Source organism: Canis lupus, chromosome 12 (assembly GCF_003254725.2).
Source record: "Canis lupus dingo isolate Sandy chromosome 12, ASM325472v2, whole genome shotgun sequence".
NCBI classification, from domain to species: domain Eukaryota; kingdom Metazoa; phylum Chordata; class Mammalia; order Carnivora; family Canidae; genus Canis; species Canis lupus.
Window position 1 is genome coordinate 29,258,636 of NC_064254.1, and position 19,707 is coordinate 29,278,342.

Below are 19,707 nucleotides of genomic sequence, written 5' to 3' on the forward strand. Positions count from 1 at the left end.
CTGAGCCATCCAGTCATCCCTATCTCTCTCCTTTCCACTAAACTGTGAGTTTCTTAAGAATAGGTTTTTTATTGAATTATATAGGATAGTATTTTATAATATTTTATTACCTTCTTGCTATTCATCCTCTTTAATTGTACCATCTCACATTAATGTTGGGCTGGTTTTGTGACTTGTTTTATTCTATAGAACATTAGCAATTATGACGTAAGCTAAAGGTTGAAAAGTCTTTATGAACTGGGACTTTCTTGTCTTTTTTGGAACTTTGATGCTACCAAGTAGAAAGCATGGATTATATATTATGTGCTGAATCATTATATTATTTACCTGAAACTAATATAACTGTATATTAATTACACTTGAATAAAAATAATTTTAAATACCTATTATAGTTAGCAATATAGATACGTACTAGAAAAAATATTGATATATCCAAAAAGTTAACAGTGGTTATCTCTTCGTAGTATTATGTCCACACTTTTCTGACTTTCCTTATCTATATTTTCTAGTCTTTATAAAAAAACACAATTATTATTCTGTTATTTTAATAAAATATATATAATCTTGGGGTGCTGGGTGGCTCAGTTGGTTAAACATCCAACTTTTGATTTCAGCTTAGATCATGATCTCAAGGGTCATGAGATCACTCCCATGGTAGGCTTAGTTCTGGGCAGGGAGCCTGCCTAAAATTCTCTCTCTCCCTCTTCCTCTGTCCTTCATGCCCCCACAACTCACACATGCTCTCTCTCTCTCTCTAAAATAAATAAATAAATGAAATATATATGATCTTAAAGTTTTTTGAGTAATAAAACTTCTTATCCAACTCAGTTTTTAAAACATATAATATTAAATTTAAATTATTTTGAATGCCTAGTACCTAGATTTATATTTTAAAGTACTTGGATTTTTTTTTTTTTTTTTTTTTAGTAGCATTTATAGTAGATTCAGTCAGTGTAGCGGAAGTAGCATCTAACCACTTCCATGTATGTCAGCCTGACTTCCAAGAGCCAGCATCTATACCTTTTGCATTGATCTGTCCTCAGGATGTGTTTTGAGATGTTCCCAATGTGGGAAATCCTTAATCACTGAGTGGTCAGTGAATGTATATAAATGCACCAGCTTCCATACCTCTTCATTAGTAATACTGAGGATTATATATGTAGGAGTATTCTTCATATTCCACTATGTAACCAGTCATTATCATTGCCTTTCCTTACCTGTTTTTGGTTCTTCTCCTACTCTGGCACCTCCCATAAATTGCCTGAACTGAATCCTTGATTTAGAATCTGGTCCGAAGGTATCCACACAAAAAAAATGTAATTAAAATTTTTATCAATATGAATAACTTTTGTTTGCCCTCAGATTTTTACCAAGTGGCATATATAACAAATAAAATATTTTTTTGTTAATTTGCTTCACTAACATAAAAAAAATACAAATTTGTCTCTTCTAAATATTTTTTTTTACTTCTGAATAAAATTTTCAATTGAATAAATAACTAAAATACTTTAATGAGATATTAGGAACTGTTTATTTTCAGAACTAAAGGAAAATTTTATGCATCAGTTCTATTAGAGGGCAAATTACAGACTAGAATTCCAAAAGATACTTCTAGAGTAAATGAATGTTAATACAGAAAGGGAGGAAAAATTGGCATTAATAAACAGATATTGTCAGAGACACAGTTTCTTATTTAATATATACAATAGCTCTGTAATAAGATGCAGTTGGATACTGAGGCTTAACAATGGATATGGGTTAGATCTTAGGCTATCTTGTCTTGAAACTTTACCCTTATTCTGTGATATGCTGTTCTACATAAACTAAAATTAAAATGAAACCATGTTGAGAATATTCTACTATATATTAATAAATTCATATTCTAGTTATCTAAAGATATATCTATATATGTAAACATATACATTAAAATTGGAGGAAATTATATATATATATATGAAAAATTTTAGAAACATATTGTCAAGCCCTTCTGCTTTTATATGAAGCTATGTTTCTCAAACACTACTATTTACAAGTTCCTTAAACAGAAATACCTAAAAATGTCTTCCTTCAAAGAAATTATCCTTAGATATCAAATATTTTAATTACTTCTTTTCTATATGATATAAATTGTAAATGTAAAATCATCTGGTTTTTCATGGTTGTGATATTTAGAGGTAAAATTATTATCCAGGTAACATTTTAGGTGGTTTTATAACAAAGTAGAGTTATAAAATAAGAACAGGTGCTATCAAAACATTTTATACCATTGCATGACATAAAAGCTCTATTCCATGAATAAAACTTTAGTTTTTCTTCAAATGCTAAAATACTGGAGAATTATTAGAATGATATTTTCAAAGTTTAGAAGGCACAGCATTTCACTAGAAAAATAGAGGTAAAAGTTATCAATTACTAAATGGAAAAAGAAACACAAAGGTTTTTGTTTTTTGTTTTTCTATCACCTGAGGTAATTTGCATTAGATTTCATTGACTAGCTTGAAATGGCAGTTTACATTAAAAATCTATTTAAAGGTGACATCAACATGATTACCACATTGAAGTGCAGAACTACAACTAAAATGTAATGCTGATATTTAAATTAGATTTAGATTTTATTTATTTATTTATTTATTTATTTATGAGAGAGAGAGAGTGAGTGAGTGAGAGAGGGAGAGCACAAGTCGTAGGGGAGCAGCAAGGGAGCGTAGAGGGAGAGGGAGAAGCAGTCTCTGTTCAACACAGTCGTCTGGGATCATGACCAGAGCAGAAGGCAGACACTTAACTGACTGAGCTGCCCAGGAACCCCTTAAATTGGACTTAAGAAAAAAAAAAACTCACATATATTCTACATATTATACAATTTGAGCTAAACTGTGGTGTATCCTTTCCTTACATATGGCTATCATTTTCTGCTTTAATAGAGGATTTTTAAGAGTCTTGTGATTAAGCACCTAATATGAATTCAAATTATGAAACATGATTCTTTAGAACCCCTCCTAGAAGGTAAGAACCATGTAGCTTAAGTTTGAGCACTTGATTCATCACTACAAAAAATGCTATTGTTGATTACTGTGTAATCTAAAAATATATCTATATAATTTAGCAACTCAATTCTGAGAAATTTTGATTTCTTTTGAGAATTTTTCTTTTGTTAAGAGAATTCAAAAGATAATTTTAAAGAATTATAAAGAATTTTTTTCAAAATAAGGGACAACTACTCAAGCAAACTAAATAAAACCCTAACAGAATCAACTGAATTTATAGTTTATAAAAACATAAAGCCAAATATCAGTTTGATTGGGGGCAAGGAGCATAGGTGCTATAGCACCAGCCTTATATCTTTTGTAAGTTTCACTTGACTCTAATGATTAGGACACTGAGACTCTAAATTTTCATTTAATATTTCCAATTTCTATACAACTTATGCCCCCTTTTAATAACACTCATAGCCCTCCAGTTCTCAAGATAATGTGTTTAGAAGTTAGGGCCTTGTGACAATAATGACTCTTTAAATTACATTATTTGGTCCAAAGATAGTCACTTTATTGCACAAGCAAGAGTAACCATGTGCTGTAGCCTCCAAGGTTTAATTTAAGATGATATTTTAAATCTAGGTCATTTTAACTTTATAGCTGAGAAATAGAAATCTCTTTACACAGAAGTCTTTCTCTTGATAAGTATATTTATACTCTCAGTCATAGTCTACTCGTCCTTCAGTGAGTTTATGCTAATATGGTTGAAATCACAGTTCTCCATTACAGTGTGAGTGTGCATTATATGGGGACTACTTTTTTTTTTTTCCTGTCAGTCTGTTCTGTAACAAAAAAGGGGTGAGGAATATACAACTTCTTCATTAAATTTCTTTTAAAAATTGAATGGACTAGCTTAGAATATGCACACAAACACATTCATCACACAAAGAGTGCATTCTCAAAATCATAAAAGATGATGTTTACATTTGAATAAAAGTATTCTTATTAAATGACAAATTTAATTCTGAGTTTACTCACTTGGAATTTTAATTCTGAAAGGTATCTGGTAAGTTTAATCTGAAATTAAAAAACAAAACAAAACTACTTTTACATTTATAGCTCTCATATTACAAAAATGGTGGCAGGTAGCTCAAACTACTAAAAGATTCATTTAAGATTAAATAAACTTAAAAAATAGTTTAAAAAATGAGACAAAGAAAAACATTCCAGAAAACAATAAATACCTATCAAAATTAGGTTAATATGAATAGATGTTTTCAGGTCTTTTATACTTTCTATATTTGGGGACAAAATTTTGATTATGTTTGATTAGTCAATGTGAAGAGGAAGATGAAGTCAGTTATAGATTCCATAAGGTTTATAAGACAAACAAAGATATGCTCAAGAAAATGATTATTTTCAGGATTGAGGCCCTGGCTATGTTTCTTTCAAAGGTCCTAAACATGAACAATGTCTAGCTGGCTCACTCAGAGGAACATGCGATTCTTGATCTCAGCGTTGTGAGATTGAGTCCCATGTTGGGTGTAGAGATTACTGAAAAATAAAATAAAATAAAATAAAATAAAAAGCCCTAGACATTAAAGTACTATATAATTTAATGAATGGATTTCCTCAAAATAACTCATCCAGTAAAAATAGCAATAGGGTTTATAAGGCTATTTCTTGTTGCGAAATAAATGGCTTGTCCCACTGTATCTGTCAGAGTGAGTGAACAGTTTAATAATTAGAATCATACTCAGTGATGAGAGCAAGTGCATTCTTTAAGTTATGATTCCCTATACTACTCAAGAGTTTAGTTTTTAGATTGTTCAGGGTTAACATTCATTAGAATAGTGTTCCCCCTTCTTTCATTTGCATTATTGCCCTCCACTGAAAGCTTTAATTACACAGATGTGCTGTATATCTCTTTATGTACTATATGTATACCTCTGATTTATACATAAAATAGTAAGATTTTTTTGAGGGGCCTCTCTTCCCCTAGAACAAATTTTCACCCTTTTGGGGACAGTATCACTTTCATTGTGAAATTATATATTAAAGAAATTGAATTTCCTCCTGCCAAAATTAATAATTCCTACTGCTATAATTTCTATACTATATTAGCTCTATTCCTAGATCTATATAGTCCAAGGTAAGGAGGTGAAAGTTGCTCTTTTCTATCATATGTAGGGATAATTATCCAAAACACAGTTTGGTAAAGACAACAGCTGACTAATAAAGCACTGATTTTCCTTGTACACATTTCTCTGATTTATTCTAGAAAGATATTTTAGAATATGTTAAAAAAAACCCTCCATATTCTTCTCAGCTCGCATTTGAAATATATTAACAATAGTTTTCAATATCGTGCCAATGAATTATTGGTGTACAGCTAAATATTCTGTATTACAGCAAAATGCAGAGATTTCATGCATTGTTATTAAAAGTGAAAGGCAAGGCAGAGCTTTTGTTTTATTTTGTTTTGTTTTTGCATGAAAACTGAAAATGTAACAATAGGACCCATAGAGAGGACTCAGGGCTTCTGCCAAACATTCTTGGTTCTTAAATTGTGAAACATCTGAAAGGGGAGGTTCTACTGAAGTAATTTGTTTCTTGCACAATGAATATATCCTTTAAATGAAATGGTGGGACGGTCCATTTTATACTTTCCAGGATCCCATAAAATTTTGTCTTTGGAATAAAGGACTACCACATACACACAGACTTTGTATTTATGAACATTTTATGTTTTAAATTATAAATAATTAATTTATACATTAAGTTTAGGAAAACAACACAAACCAATTTTTTTTTTCAAAATTAATTTTGTCTTAGATTTCCATTTCTGAGGATTTTATTTTTATTTTATTTTTTATTTTTTAAAGATTTTATTTATTTATTCATGAAAGACACAGAGAGAGAGAGACAGAGAGACAGAGAGAGAGGCAGAGACACAGGCAGAGAGAGAAGCAGGCTCCATGCAGGGAGCCCGACATGGGACTCAATCCTGGGTCTCCAGGATCAGGCCCTGGGCTGAAGGCGGCGCTAAACCGCTGAGCCACGGGGGCTGCCCAGGATTTTATATTTAACTGCTAAAATCCGAGTGGAGAGTCCGACCCAAACAAACCCTCAGGTTGTCTGCCTATTCTTCATGAAGGATGTGGACTAGATGACCATTTTGTTAAAAATAAATCCATTCTCCCCTAAGTTTTGAATATGTGAAGTGGTTCAGGAACTGAATTCAGAAGGAGTAATTAGAAGGAAGTAAATGGATATGTACAATAAAAGTACAAAACTTAGAAGTTCCCTGGGTAATTGCACTTGGACAATAGGTGGGGAATAAGAAAGAGGAAGAAAAAGTTTCAGTAAGATTTAGAGATGGGGGGACCTGGATGGCTCAATCTGTTGAGCATGTGACTAAATTTCAGGGCCGTGAGTTTAAGCCCCATGTTAGGCATGGGACCTACTTTAAAAAAAGATTTTGAGATGGACAAAGAAACAATATGTGATTTGGTCTACAGAAATCTCTGGCAGCTCAGTGGTCAAAAAAAAATTTGTAACTGTAATTAAACTTTAAGCTATTTAAATTTCTCCAATTTAATACATTTTTAAAGATATTTATATATTTATTCATGGGAGAAAGAGAGAAAGAGAGGGGCAGAGATACAGGCAGAGGGAGAAGCAGGCTCCATGCAGGGAGCCTGATGTGGGACTCGATCCCGTGTCTCCAGGATCAGACCCTGAGCTGAAGGCGGCACTAAACCACTGAGCCACCCGGGCTGCCCTAATAAATTTTTTTTTTTTTAAGATTTTATTAACTTATTCATGACAGACACAGAAAGAGGCAGAGACACAGGCAAAGGGAGAAGCAGGCTCCACAGGCAAGGAGCCTGAAGTGGGACTTGATCCCCGGTCTCCAGGATCACACCCTGGGCTGAAGGTGGAGCTAAACCAATCGGCGACTGGGGCTGCCCCAATTTAATAAATTTTGTCAGACATTCAAAACTATTCAGTGGCTTCGATTTTAAAACAAGTGAGATGATCTGTAAAGTGAAATAATGTAATTAAATTGAAAACTGAAAGAGAGGGGCACCTGGCTGGCTCAGTGGTTGCCTGCCTTTGGCTTAGGTCGTGATCCAGGATCCTGGGGTCAAGTCCTACAGCAGGGTCCCAGTGGGGAGTCTCTCCCTCTACCTATGTCTCTGTCTCTCTCTGTGTGTCTCCTGCATAAATAAATAAAATCTTAAAAAAAAAAAAAAAACTGAAAGAGATAAGCAAGATAAATTTAGCTCAATAGTCTCAAATATTTCCAAGCCTTGGACTAGAAGTTAATAATACATCCTAATTGGGCAGCCCAGGTGGCCCAGCAGTTTAGGACCACCTTCAGCCCGGTATGGTCCTGGAGACCCAGTATTGAGTCCCACGTGGGGCTCCCTGCATGGATCCTGCTTCTCCCTCTGCCTGTGTCTCTCTGCCTCTCTCTCTCTCTCTGTCTGTCATGAGTAAATAAATAAAATCTTAAAAAAAAAAAAAGTACATCCTAATTAGTAAAATGAGATATAGGTTAACATATGCAGTGTGTGTATTTAAAGTGCCACACATGTTACAAAATTCATCAAGAGTTCTTATTTATGTTACCTTAAAAAACACCTTAATTTTGTTCACATTTTTATGTACATCTTCATTCCAAACCACCATCAATTCTTACTGAATGGTTGCTGGAACCACCTTTCAGCTTATAGTTATTATTTTTTTTAAATCTACAACAGATCATAGCAAGCACTTTGTAAAAAAGTAATTTGATAGATTTTCATCAAATTTAGAATAAAATCTAGGCACTATGTCCTGCATATTACTACACTTGCCTACATCCCCAGCACCATCTTCTGTATACATGAAACTCTTGTCTTACTTTCAGTTCTTTAACTAGGCTGCTGTTCAAACCTACCAAGCTCATATCTGCTTCATCACTTTTGTATTTCCCTCTGGAAAGGAGGTGCTTCATTAAGAACATACTAGTTGTCTCTCATCTCTTTGGTTCCTGCCCAAATCTACATTAAAATATTTGCTGCTCATCATTTACTCTATAACCTTTTTAATTTCATTTTTTTCATACTTTATGTTTGTATGTTTCTGTATATGTTTTTAGCCTGTCTCCATTTTCAGAGATGCACAAATCTTCAATTCATCATTTTATTCTATGACAAAGCAAATTGCATGGTTAAGTTATCAATAGATATGTAATAATTAACTATTCAATTAATAAGAAAAGGTAGTCTTTATTAACTTAAATAGACAGTCAAACTCTGTAAGAATATTTTTTTTCTGGTCTTGCTATAATTTTTGGAGAAAATAAATCTAAATTTAAGTATGATAATATTTCTTTATGGAAACTTATTTTTGCATTTTTTTAAAAAGATTTTATTTATTTATTCATGAGAGACACAGAGAGAAAGAGAGGCAGAGACACAGGGAGAGGGAGAAGCAGGCTCCATGCAGGGAGCCAGACGTGGGACTCGATCCCGGGACTCCAGGATCACACCTTAGGCTGCAGGCAGCACTAAGCCACTGTGCCACCAGGGCCACCCTTATTTTTAAAATTTGAAAAAGGCAAATGTAACTAATGAGAATGTGTAAGGCAGCTGGATTGAATATCAGGAATAAAAGAAATTTGATTTTTCTCATAGCTCTAACCCTAACAAAACTGATAATATTGGTTATCTCATTTTTCATCTTATACTCTTTTTTTTTTAAAGATTTTGTTTATTTATTCATGAAAGACAGAGAGAAAGAGGCAAAGACATAGGCAGAAAGTGAAGCAGGCTCCATGCAGGGAGCCCAATGTGGGATTTGATCCCAGGACTCCACGATCATGCCCTGGGCCAAAGGCAGATGCTCAACCACTAAGCCACCCAGGTATCCCTACTCTTTTTTTTTTTTTTTTTTTTTGGCCTTTAGGCTAAGCTATATGATTTCATGAGTTATTTCTCAAGTTTGCTTTTAAGCATTCAGGTATTTTTTTCTTCTGAAACCATATCTGTGACCATCTCCAAAGCATATGCTGGGGTTCTCTTAAGTTGAAACAGTGGTAAGGAGCAGTGTCTGTTCTGCTTGTTGCATCCTTCAAATTTGGTAAGGGCACAGACTGAAACAATTGACTTTGAAAATCTGAAGAAACTATCTTATACTACTTACTCTATTTCTATTTAAGTTCTGATTTAAGGGATTTTTACCAAAAGACAGAGAAGTACCTAGATGGCTTTTTCCAAATCTAAATAGCATGTGTAGCTCATATTTTATATATGCACAGAATCATTCATATTGTTTTAATTAAATTTTGAAAATTGGAAATATTGATATGGATCTTACCTGACTGGAGTATAAACACAGGGGATTTCTGTGTTCAGTGTATCAGTCAAAATAATGTAAACCAGTCTAAGACAAGTTACTAATCTCTCTAAATGTCGTATGATGGTCAGAAAGCTCATGTTTTAAAACTGAATTGATATTTTTGGCCAATATAAATGTCTCCCAGTAAATGTGTCACATATTTTTCAAGGACCAATAGGTCTTACTTCTTCAGCAAATATAAGATGAAGCATAACATGTTGACATGATATCAATTTAATCTCATCCTGTAAGCCCATAACCCATCATTCAGTAGATTACAAGCCTGAAGCAAACATTTTTTTAAAAATCCATACCTGGGACACAACCTGTCTCAATTTATAGCTGTATCTCAGTCTAAAAAGTATATTCTTCCTATGATTTGATTACTCCTGAGAAAGAAAAGAACAATTATTTTATAATATTAAAATTAAAACTAAGAAAATTATATTTAAATATTTTAGAGTACATGGAAAATTAGGTATAAGTGTAAAGTATATGTATGCTTTTAAGTTTGTCATTGTTTTGTAAGAATTGAACAAATGAGCTTAGTACTGCTTATCACTGCTTACTGTTGTTTTTATGTGTGGCTGGATTCCCTAATAAATGTACAGTTTAATTATATTTCTATATAAATTCCTGAATAATGAACGTTTTAGCATGTTACCAACAATGTATTTTATTGTAGATTCTTAATAAGCCTAATTAAATTGTGTACCTAGATAGGCAAGGCCATTTGTAATTTTGAAAACATGTGGTTTTGGCTAAAGTTAAATTTTCTAAAGCTCAGTTTGTTGAACTGAGTTTCTACGTCACTTACTGCATAAATCAGAAAGAGAGAGAGACTATGTTATAATCATCCATAAATTTTAGTCCATAATAACACACTGTCTCTAAAATACTATTGGATAATGATCTCACATGCAATTTTGTTGTTGTTATAAGTAATTCATTGTCACCATAGATTGCATGTACTATCAATAATTTACATTTTTACCTAAGTTACAAGGACCTATCCCTGCAGTATCTGTGGCTTTTAGCATCCTTGGGACTTGGAGCAAATCAAAATCTGTTGGCTGAAAAAACTTTAGATTTAGTTAAATATAGGCTATTATCTACTCTGTGGAAAATAGGCAATAGCACAACTGACTCTGGGTACAAACATGTGTCCATATCTTTTAAGCTCCAATATCACATTGTTTACCTGGTGTTAAAGATGATCACTATTAATATAGCAACATACATAGCACAATACGTAAGTTTCTATAGTAGTTTTTATGGTAATTTCCTATAAAGGCCTTGAAGTCCATCATTGATATTTGATTCCTTTTTTTTAATCTATAAATTTTGTCCTTATTTCAAAAATGTAGAATATACAAGGGATCATTTTTTAACAATTGGTAGGAACAATGTGGAAGGGGAGGTGGAAGAGGAGGAAGAGAGACAGAATCTCAGGCAGACTCATGCTCAGTGCAGAGCTCATGGGGTGCTCAATCTCAGGAAACTGAGATAATGATATGAGCTGAAATCAAGAGTCAGGTACTTCACTAAGCCACCAGACACCCCTTCAGTCACTTATTTATGTGATCAACAACATAAATAAATAAAAATAAATTTTATTTATGCTATAAATTTTAGATTCCTTTCCAAAAATCAGGTAAGTTTAGTTTTTTTTTTTTTTTTGGTATGTATTTGACTAAAACCATAAGAAAGTATATTTAAAGAATATCTAAAGAATATGTTTTATTCTCAATGTATATCAATCATAACACAATCTGAATGACTACATGGTTAAGTAAGTTATCTGAAAGTTTTATAATAGAAAGACTGTAATCTAAAGATCTATAAAAATAAATGAAGACCAGTAAAATAAAAACAAACAAAAGCTATTTATTCAGAACTTGCTATAGCAAGGGTGATAGTCACTATCACTTGAGTTTGGTAGAGACTCAAAAGTAATGCAGAAGTGCAAGAAAACTTTATAGTAGAAAAAGGGGGAAGCTTTCAGCTATGCCTTGACTGGAGGTTGTTGACATGGACAAGTTTTAGTCAGACCAACTGTAAGTGGCGCATTATATATGATTGTTTTTCTCTAGTTGATCTGAAGTTGAACTGGAGGTAAAAATTAGGGGGGCTGACACTTATTAGTTAAGCCCTGGTTGTTTTGATCTGATGGTAGTTGTGGTTATTGTTTGTCTTCCTGGATTGGTTTCTTAGGATAATAGTCTGATTTCTTAGATTGGTTACTATAGACAGTAGGTTGGCTTCCTGAGATGTTGGCTTCCTGGGCTGGTTGCTGCAAGTTGTATTTTATTTTTATATATCATCTGGCAATTGTCTATTTGTATATTTTGTCAGATCTTGCATATTTACCTGAAATCATATTTTTTATTACAATGTATTTTTGTATAGGAAAAATATTTTTAAAATATTAAATTTTATTAAAATAATTAATATTTAATATTTTATAAAATATTTAAAAACCATTACACAAATTAATAAAATATTCCTAATATATTTATAAACATCTGATGCTTTCCCTATGAGTTTACCAATTATTACAAATAGTAGATATTTTTGTCAATAGATATAACTGAAAATGATCTAATTACAAATTTAATTTCCAAAAAGTTTATTTGGGCTTTGAGAGAGCTGAGCAGTGTTTCCATTCTTCTTCTTTTTTTTTTTTTTTTTTTTTTAAGTCTGGGATTGATCACAGGCTAATATTTATTTTTATTTTTATTTTTAATTATTATTTTTTTAATTTATTTTTTATTGGTGTTCAATTTACCAACATACAGAATAACACCCAGTGCCCGTCACCCATTCACTCCCACCCTCCGCCCTCCTCCCCTTCTACCACCCCTAGTTCGTTTCCCCGAGTTAGCAGTCTTTCCGTTCTGTCTCCCTTTCTGATATTTCCCACACATTTCTTCTCCCTTCCCTTATATTCCCTTTCACTATTATTTATATTCCCCAAATGAATGAGAACATATAATGTTTGTCCTTCTCCGACTGACTTACTTCACTCAGCATAATACCCTCCAGTTCCATCCACGTTGAAGCAAATGGTGGGTATTTGTCATTTCTAATAGCTGAGTAATATTCCATTGCATACATAAACCACATCTTCTTTATCCATTCATCTGTCATTGGACACCGAGGCTCCTTCCACAGTTTGGCTATCGTGGCCATTGCTGCTAGAAACATCGGGGTACAGGTGTCCCAGCGTTTCATTGCATCTGTATCTTTGGGCTAAATCCCCAACAGTGCAATTACTGGGTCGTAGGGCAGGTCCATTTTTAACTCATTGAGGAACCTCCACACAGTTTTCCAGAGTGGCTGCACCAGTTCACATTCCCACCAACAGTGTAAGAGTGTTCCCTTTTCTCCGCATCCTCTCCAACATTTGTGGTTTCCTGCCTTGTTAATTTTCCTCATTCTCGCTGGTGTGAGGTGGTATCTCGTTGTGGTTTTGATTTGTATTTCCCTGATGGCAAGTGATGCAGAGCATTTTCTCATGTGCTGTTGGCCATGTCTATGTCTTCCTCTGTGAGATTTCTGTTCATGTCTTTTGTCCATTTCATGATTGGATTGTTTGTTTCTTTGCTGTTGAGTTTAATAAATTCTTTATAGATCTTGGAAACTAGCCCTTTATCTGATACGTCATTTGCAAATATATTCTCCCATTCTGTAGGTTGTCTTTTAGTTTTGTTGACTGTATCCTTTGCTGTGCAAAAGCTTCTTATCTTGATGAAGTCCCAATAGTTCATTTTTGCTTTTGTTTCTTTTGCCTTCATGGATGTATCTTGCAAGAAGTTACTGTGGCCGAGTTTAAATAGGGTTTTGCCTGTGTTCTCCTCTAGGATTTTGATGGAATCTTGTCTCACATTTAGATCTTTCATCCATTTTGAGTTTATCTTTGTGTATGGTGCAAGAGAGTGGTCTAGTTTCATTCTTCTGCATGTGGATGTCCAATTTTCCCAGCACCATTTATTGAAGAGACTTTCTTCCAATGGATAGTCTTTCCTCCTTTATCGAATATTAGTTCACCATAAAGTTCAGAGTCCACTACTGGGTTCTCTATTCTGTTCCATTGATGTATTGTCTGGTTTTGTGCCAGTACCACACTGTCTTGATGACCACAGCTTTGTAGTACAACCTGAAATCTGGCATTGTGATGCCCCCAGATATGGTTTTCTTTTTTAAAATTCCCCTGGCTATTCGGGGTCTTTTCTGATTCCACACAAATCTTAAAATAATTTGTTCTAACTCTCTGAAGAAAGTCCATGGTATTTTGATAGGGATTGCATTAAACGTGTAAATTGCCCTGGGTAACATTGACATTTTCACAATATTAATTCTGCCAATCCATGAGCATGGAATATTTTTCCATCTCTTTGTGTCTTCCTCCATTTCTTTCAGAAGTGTTCGGTAGTTCTTAGGGTATAGATCCTTTACCTCTTTGGTTAGGTTTATTCCCAGGTATCTTATGCTTTTGGGTGCAGTTGTAAATGGGATTGACTCCTTAATTTCTCTTTCTTCAGTCTCATTGTTAGTGTATAGAAATGCCACTGATTTCTGGGCATTGATTTTGTATCCTGCCACGCTACCAAATTGCTGTATGAGTTCTAGCAATCTTGGGGTGGAGGCTTTTGGGTTTTCTATGTAGAGTATCATGTCATCGGTGAAGAGGGAGAGTTTGACTTCTTTGCCAATTTGAATGCCTTTTTTTCTTTTTGTTGTCTGATTGCTGAGGCTAGGACTTTTAGTACTATGCTGAATAGCAGTGGTGAGAGTGAACATCCCTGTCTTGTTCGTGATCTTAGGGGAAAGGCTCCCAGTGTTTCCCCATTGAGAATGATATTTGCTGTGGGCTTTTCCTAGATGGCTTTTAAGATGCTAAGGAGTGTTCCCTCTATCTCTACACTCTGAAGAGTTTTGATCAGGAATGGATGCTGTATTTTGCCAAATGCTTTCTCTGCATCTGTTGAGAGGATCATATGATTCTTGTTTTTTCTTTTGCTGATATGATCAATCACGTTGATTGCTTTATGAGTGTTGAACCAGCCTTGCATCCCGGGGATAAATCCCACTTGGTCATGGTGAATAATCTTCATAATGTATTGTTGGATCCTATTGGCTAGTATCTTGTTGAGAATTTTTGGATCCATGTTTGTCAGGGATATTGGTCTATAATTCTCCTTTTTGGTGGGGTGTTTGGTTTTGGAATTAAGGTGATGCTGGCCTCATAGAACGAATTTGGAAGTACTCCATCTCCTTCTATCTTTCCAAACAGCTTTAGGAGAATAGGTATGGTTTCTTCTTTAAACGTTTGATAGAATTCCCCTGGGAAGCCATCTGGCCCTGGACTCTTGTGTCTTGGGAGGTTTTTGATGACTGCTTCAATTTCCTCCCTGGTTATTGGCCTGCTCAGGTTTTCTATTTCTTCCTGTTCCAGTTTTGGTAGTTTGTGTCTTTCCAGGAATGCGCCCATTTCTTCTAGATTGCCTAATTTATTGGCGTATAGTTGTTCATAATATGTTTTTAAAATCGTTTGTATTTCCTTGGTGTTGGTAGTGATCTCTCCTTTCTCATTCATGATTTTATTAATTTGAGTCTTCTCTCTCTTCTTTTTAATAAGGCTGCCTAATGGTTTATATATCTTATTAATTCTTTCAAAGAACCAACTCCTGGTTTTGTTGATCTGTTCCACAGTTCTTCTGGTATCAATTTCGTTGAGTTCTGCTCCAATCTTTATTAACTCTCTTCTTCTGCTGGGTATAGGGTCCATCTTGCTGTTTTTTCTCTAGCTCCTTTAGGTGTAAGGTTAGCTTTTGTATTTGAGTTCTTTCCAGTTTTTGAATGGATGCTTGTATTGAGATGTATTTCCCTCCTTAGGACTGCTTTTGCTGCATCCCAAAGATTTTGAATGGTTGTATCTTCATTCTCATTAGTTTCCATGAATCTTTTTAATTCTTCCTTAATTTCCTAGTTGACCCTTTCATCTTTTAGCAGGATGGTCCTTAACCTCCACGTGTTTGAGGTCCTTCCAAACTTCTTCTTGTGATTTAGTTCTAATTTCAAGGCACTATGGTCTGAGAATATGCAGGGAACGATCCCAATCTTTTGGTATCGGTTCAGACCCGATTTGTGACCCAGTATGTGGTCTATTCTGGAGAAAGTTCCATGTGCACTTGAGAAGAATGTGTATTTAGTTGAGTTTGGATGTAAAGTTCTGTAGATATCTGTGAAATCCATCTGGTCCAGTGTATCATTTAAAGCTCTCGTTTCTTTGGAGATGTTGTGCTTAGAAGACTTATCGAGTATAGAAAGAGCTAGATTGAAGTCACCAAGTATAAGTGTATTATTATCTAAGTATTTCTTCACTTTGCTTATTAATTGATTGATATATTTGGCAGCTCCCACATTCGGGGCATATATATTGAGGATTGTTAAGTCCTCTTGTTGGATAGATCCTTTAAGTATGATATAGTGTCCCTCTTCATCTCTCACTACAGTCTTCGGAGTAAATTTTAGTTTATCTGATATGAGGATGGCTACCCCTGCTTTCTTTTGAGGACCATTTGAATGGTAAATGGTTCTCCAACCTTTTATTTTCAGGCTGTACGTGTCCTTCTCTCTAAAATGAGTCTCTTGGGATCCCTGGGTGGCGCAGCGGTTTAGCGCCTGCCTTTGGCCCAGGGCGCGATCCTGGGGACCCGGGATCGAATCCCACGTCAGGCTCCTGGTGCATGGAGCCTGCTTCTCCCTCTGCCTATGTCTCTGCCTCTCTCTCTCTCTCTGTGTGACTATCATAACAAAATTTAAAAAAAATTATTAAAAAAAAATAAAAATAAAAATAAAAAATAAAATAAAATGAGTCTCTTGTAGACAGCAAATAGATGGGTCCTGCTTTTTTATCCAGTCTGAGACCCTGCGCCTTTCGATGGGGTCATTAAGCCCGTTCACGTTCAGAGTTACTATTGACAGATATGAGTTTAGTGTCATCATGATATCTATTCAGTCCTTGTTTTTGTGGATTGTTCCACTGAACTTCTTCTTAAAGGGGAATTTTAAGAGTCCCCCTTAAAATTTCTGGCAGAGCTGGTTTGGAGGTCACATATTCTTTCAGTTCCTGCCTGTCTTGGAAGCTCTTTATCTCTCCTTCCATTTTGAATGAGAGCCTTGCTGGATAAAATATTCTTGGTTGCATGTTCTTCTCATTTGGGACCCTGAATATATCCTGCCAGCCCTTTCTGGCCTGCCAGGTCTCTGTGGAGAGGTCTGCTGTTACCCTAATACTCCTCCCCATAAAAGTCAGGGATTTCTTGTCTCTTGCTGCTTTAAGGATCTTCTCTTTATCTTTGGAATTTGCAAGCTTAACTATTAAATGTCGAGGTGTTGAACGGTTTTTATTGATTTTAGGGGGGGATCTCTCTATTTCCTGGATCTGAATGCCTGTTTCCCTTCCCAGATTAGGAAAGTTTTCAGCTAGGATTTGTTCAAATACATATTCTGGCCCTCTGTCCCTTTTGGCGCCCTGGGGAACCCCAATTAAACGTAAGTTTTTCTTCCTCAGGCTGTCGTTTATTTCCCTTAATCTATCTTCATGGTCTTTTAATTGTTTGTCTCTTTTTTCCTCAGTTTCCCTCTTTGCTATCAACTTGTTTTCTATGTCACTCACTCGTTCTTCCACCTCGTTAACCCTCGTCGTTAGGACTTCTAGTTTGGATTGAATCTCATTCAATTGATTTTTAATTTCTGCCTGATTAGCTCTAAATTCTGCAGTCATGAATTCTCTTGAGTCCTTTATACTTTTTTCTAGAGCCACCAGTAGCTGTATAATAGTGCTTCTGAATTGGCTTTCTGACATTGAATTGTAATCCAGATTTTGTAACTCTGTGTGAGAGAGGACTGTTTCTGATTCTTTCTTTTGAGGTGAGGTTTTCCTTCTAGTCATTTTGCTCAGTGTGGAGTGGCCAAATACAAGTTGTATTGGGAAAAGGAGAAGAGAGGAGAGAAAGAAGGAGAGAAAAGAGAAAAAGAAAAAAGAAAAAAGGCGAAAAAAGAAAAAAAAAAGAAGAAAAAAAGAAAAAGAAAGAAAGGAAACAAGGGGTGGGGGGAAGAAACAAATCAAAAAGCAAAAAACAAAAAACAAAAAAACAAAAACAACAACAACAACAAACCACGGGGGAGTATCTTCTGATTCTGTGTACTTTAAGTCCCTTGAGTTCCCCTGGAACTTGTCCCTCCAGCTGGTCTTCTGGGGGAGGGGCCTGTTGTGCTGATTTTCATGTGTTAGCACTTGGGGGAGCTGCTCTGCCCCTGCCTGGTGCAGGGCTCAGTGGGGGTTGTTTACCCCGTGAGGCCCCAGGAGGAACAACCGCAGTGGCGGGGCCAGCTCTGCAGCCCTGGAGTCAGCCCCCGCTGTGGCTACAGAGCTCTCGGTCTGCAGGGCCTGGAGGCTCCGGGGCGGGGCCGCTGATCTGCTCAGCTCCGGGCAGGAGCGTCCTCGCTGTCCTGGGCCCTCCCGGCCTCTGCCTGTCCCGGGGGAGGCCGGATCATGGGCTGTGTCCCGGCGCCCAGTGCTGCGGGGCCTGCGCTGTTGGATTCGCGCTCCCGCCCCGCAGCCCCCTCCGCGGAGCCGCCCCCGAGCCCCCCCGAGCTGCTCCGGGTCCGCCGTGCGCGCTGCAGCCCTTAGGGAGCTCGGGGCGCTCTCCCGGGGCGCAGGTGTCTGTTAGTGTCCCCGGAGCCCGAGGGCATCCCCGCCCTCCTGGGTCCTGCTCCACCTCCCTGCGAGCCCCTTTCCGCCCGGGAAGGTCAGGTGCAGCTCCTGCTCCTCCGGGACGGGGCTCTCCTGTCCTGGGGACACTCGCCCCGGCCTCAGCCCGGCTCCTCGCGGGGCCCCTCCCCCTTGGAGGCCTTTTGTTTCTTTATTTCTTTTTCCCCGTCTTCCTACCTGGATAGAAGCGCGAACTCTTCTCACTGTAGCATTCCAGCTGGTCTCTCTTTAAATCTCAGGCCGAATTCGTAGATATTCAGGATAATTTGAAGATTTTCTAGGTAATTTGGTGGGGACAGGTGATTTGGGGACCCTCCTCTTCAGCCATCTTGCCCCTCCTCAGTGTTTCCATTCTTAATAATAACTTAAGAAACAGTTATGCGTTCCTTGAAAAAATGGTAAAGTTTTTTTAAAAATTGTTTGATTAATGTAAATGTTTTCCAACTTTGTAAAATCAGTTGAGACATTTGAAATCTATTCATATTATTGGATTCATTCCCTCAGTCATTCCACATATCATCATCATCACCATTGTCATCATCATCATTATTATCTCATCATATATGTCAGATACATTGTGAGCAGCTGCAAAGTATTGGGCACTTAACTAAAAGCAAAGATAGAAGAATGAGAGACAGTACAAATAATACAGCTCAGATCCTGGAACCGGATTGATCTGACTAGTTACTATTTAAATGGCTTGGGCACAATTTAAACAACAACAACAACTTTATATCTCAGTTTTGCTTTCTGTGAAATGGGGATACATCAGCATGTTGCTTTCTTAATTAGATAATTTATATTAGGGAGGTTCCTGGGTGGTTCAGCTGGTTAAGCATCTGCCTTGGGCTCAAGTCATGATCTCAGGTAGAACTGTTTTGGGCTCCCTCCTCAGCAAGGAATCAGCTTCTCCCTCTCCCACTGCCCATCCCCACCCTCGTTCACTCTCTCTCTCAAATAAAATCTTTTTTAAAAAATTATATTGGGTATTATTCCTATATTTAATATTCACAAAATCCTGTAAGGAATATACCTTCATTATCTCTATTAAGAGTTAACTGCTTGATAGTTTTGAATTTTTGTTAACTATCTTGATCGAGATCACATTGTTAAGAAGTAGAACTATAAATGCTAAGTATACTTTATTACAGCAGGAGTAAAGTACAAAACTTGGGTTAATTGCTGAGTAATTCAGGACCCATGAATTAAAGGTATAGTAGCTTGATTAGAATAAAGTTTAGTAAGAGAAAATGGTCACAATATTAGGGATACTTCTTGGAGCTAAAGTATTAAAAAAACCTCAGACATATTGAAACCTAAGATTTAAGTATTTTTCAGTATCCTGGAATGCCAATGAATGTTTTCAAGCAATGACATTATATTTTTTTTTTTCAAATTTATTTATGATAGTCACACAGAGAGAGAGAGAGAGAGAGGCAGAGACATAGGCAGAGGGAGAAGCAGGCTCCATGCACCGGGAGCCCAATGTGGGATTCGATCCCGGGTCTCCAGGATCGGGCCCTGAGCCAAAGGCAGGCGCTAAACCACTGCGCCACCCAGGGA

At 36.2% G+C, this 19,707-nt stretch overlaps 1 long non-coding RNA gene across 4 annotated transcripts in view; it reads right to left on the reverse strand.

Annotated features, from left to right (window-relative positions):
* Positions 1–18,638, reverse strand: part of LOC112658667 (uncharacterized) — a 43,121-nt gene extending 24,483 nt beyond the window's left edge. For 3 of the 4 annotated variants that reach the window (XR_007401205.1, XR_007401204.1, XR_004804346.2), the window contains exon 1: positions 111–304. This is a non-coding gene — a long non-coding RNA (uncharacterized LOC112658667). Of the gene's footprint in view, positions 1–110; positions 305–18,321 lie in introns of those variants that run through there. The other variant, XR_007401206.1, reaches the window with a different exon arrangement.
* Between the last annotated feature and the right edge of the window lie 1,069 nt (positions 18,639–19,707).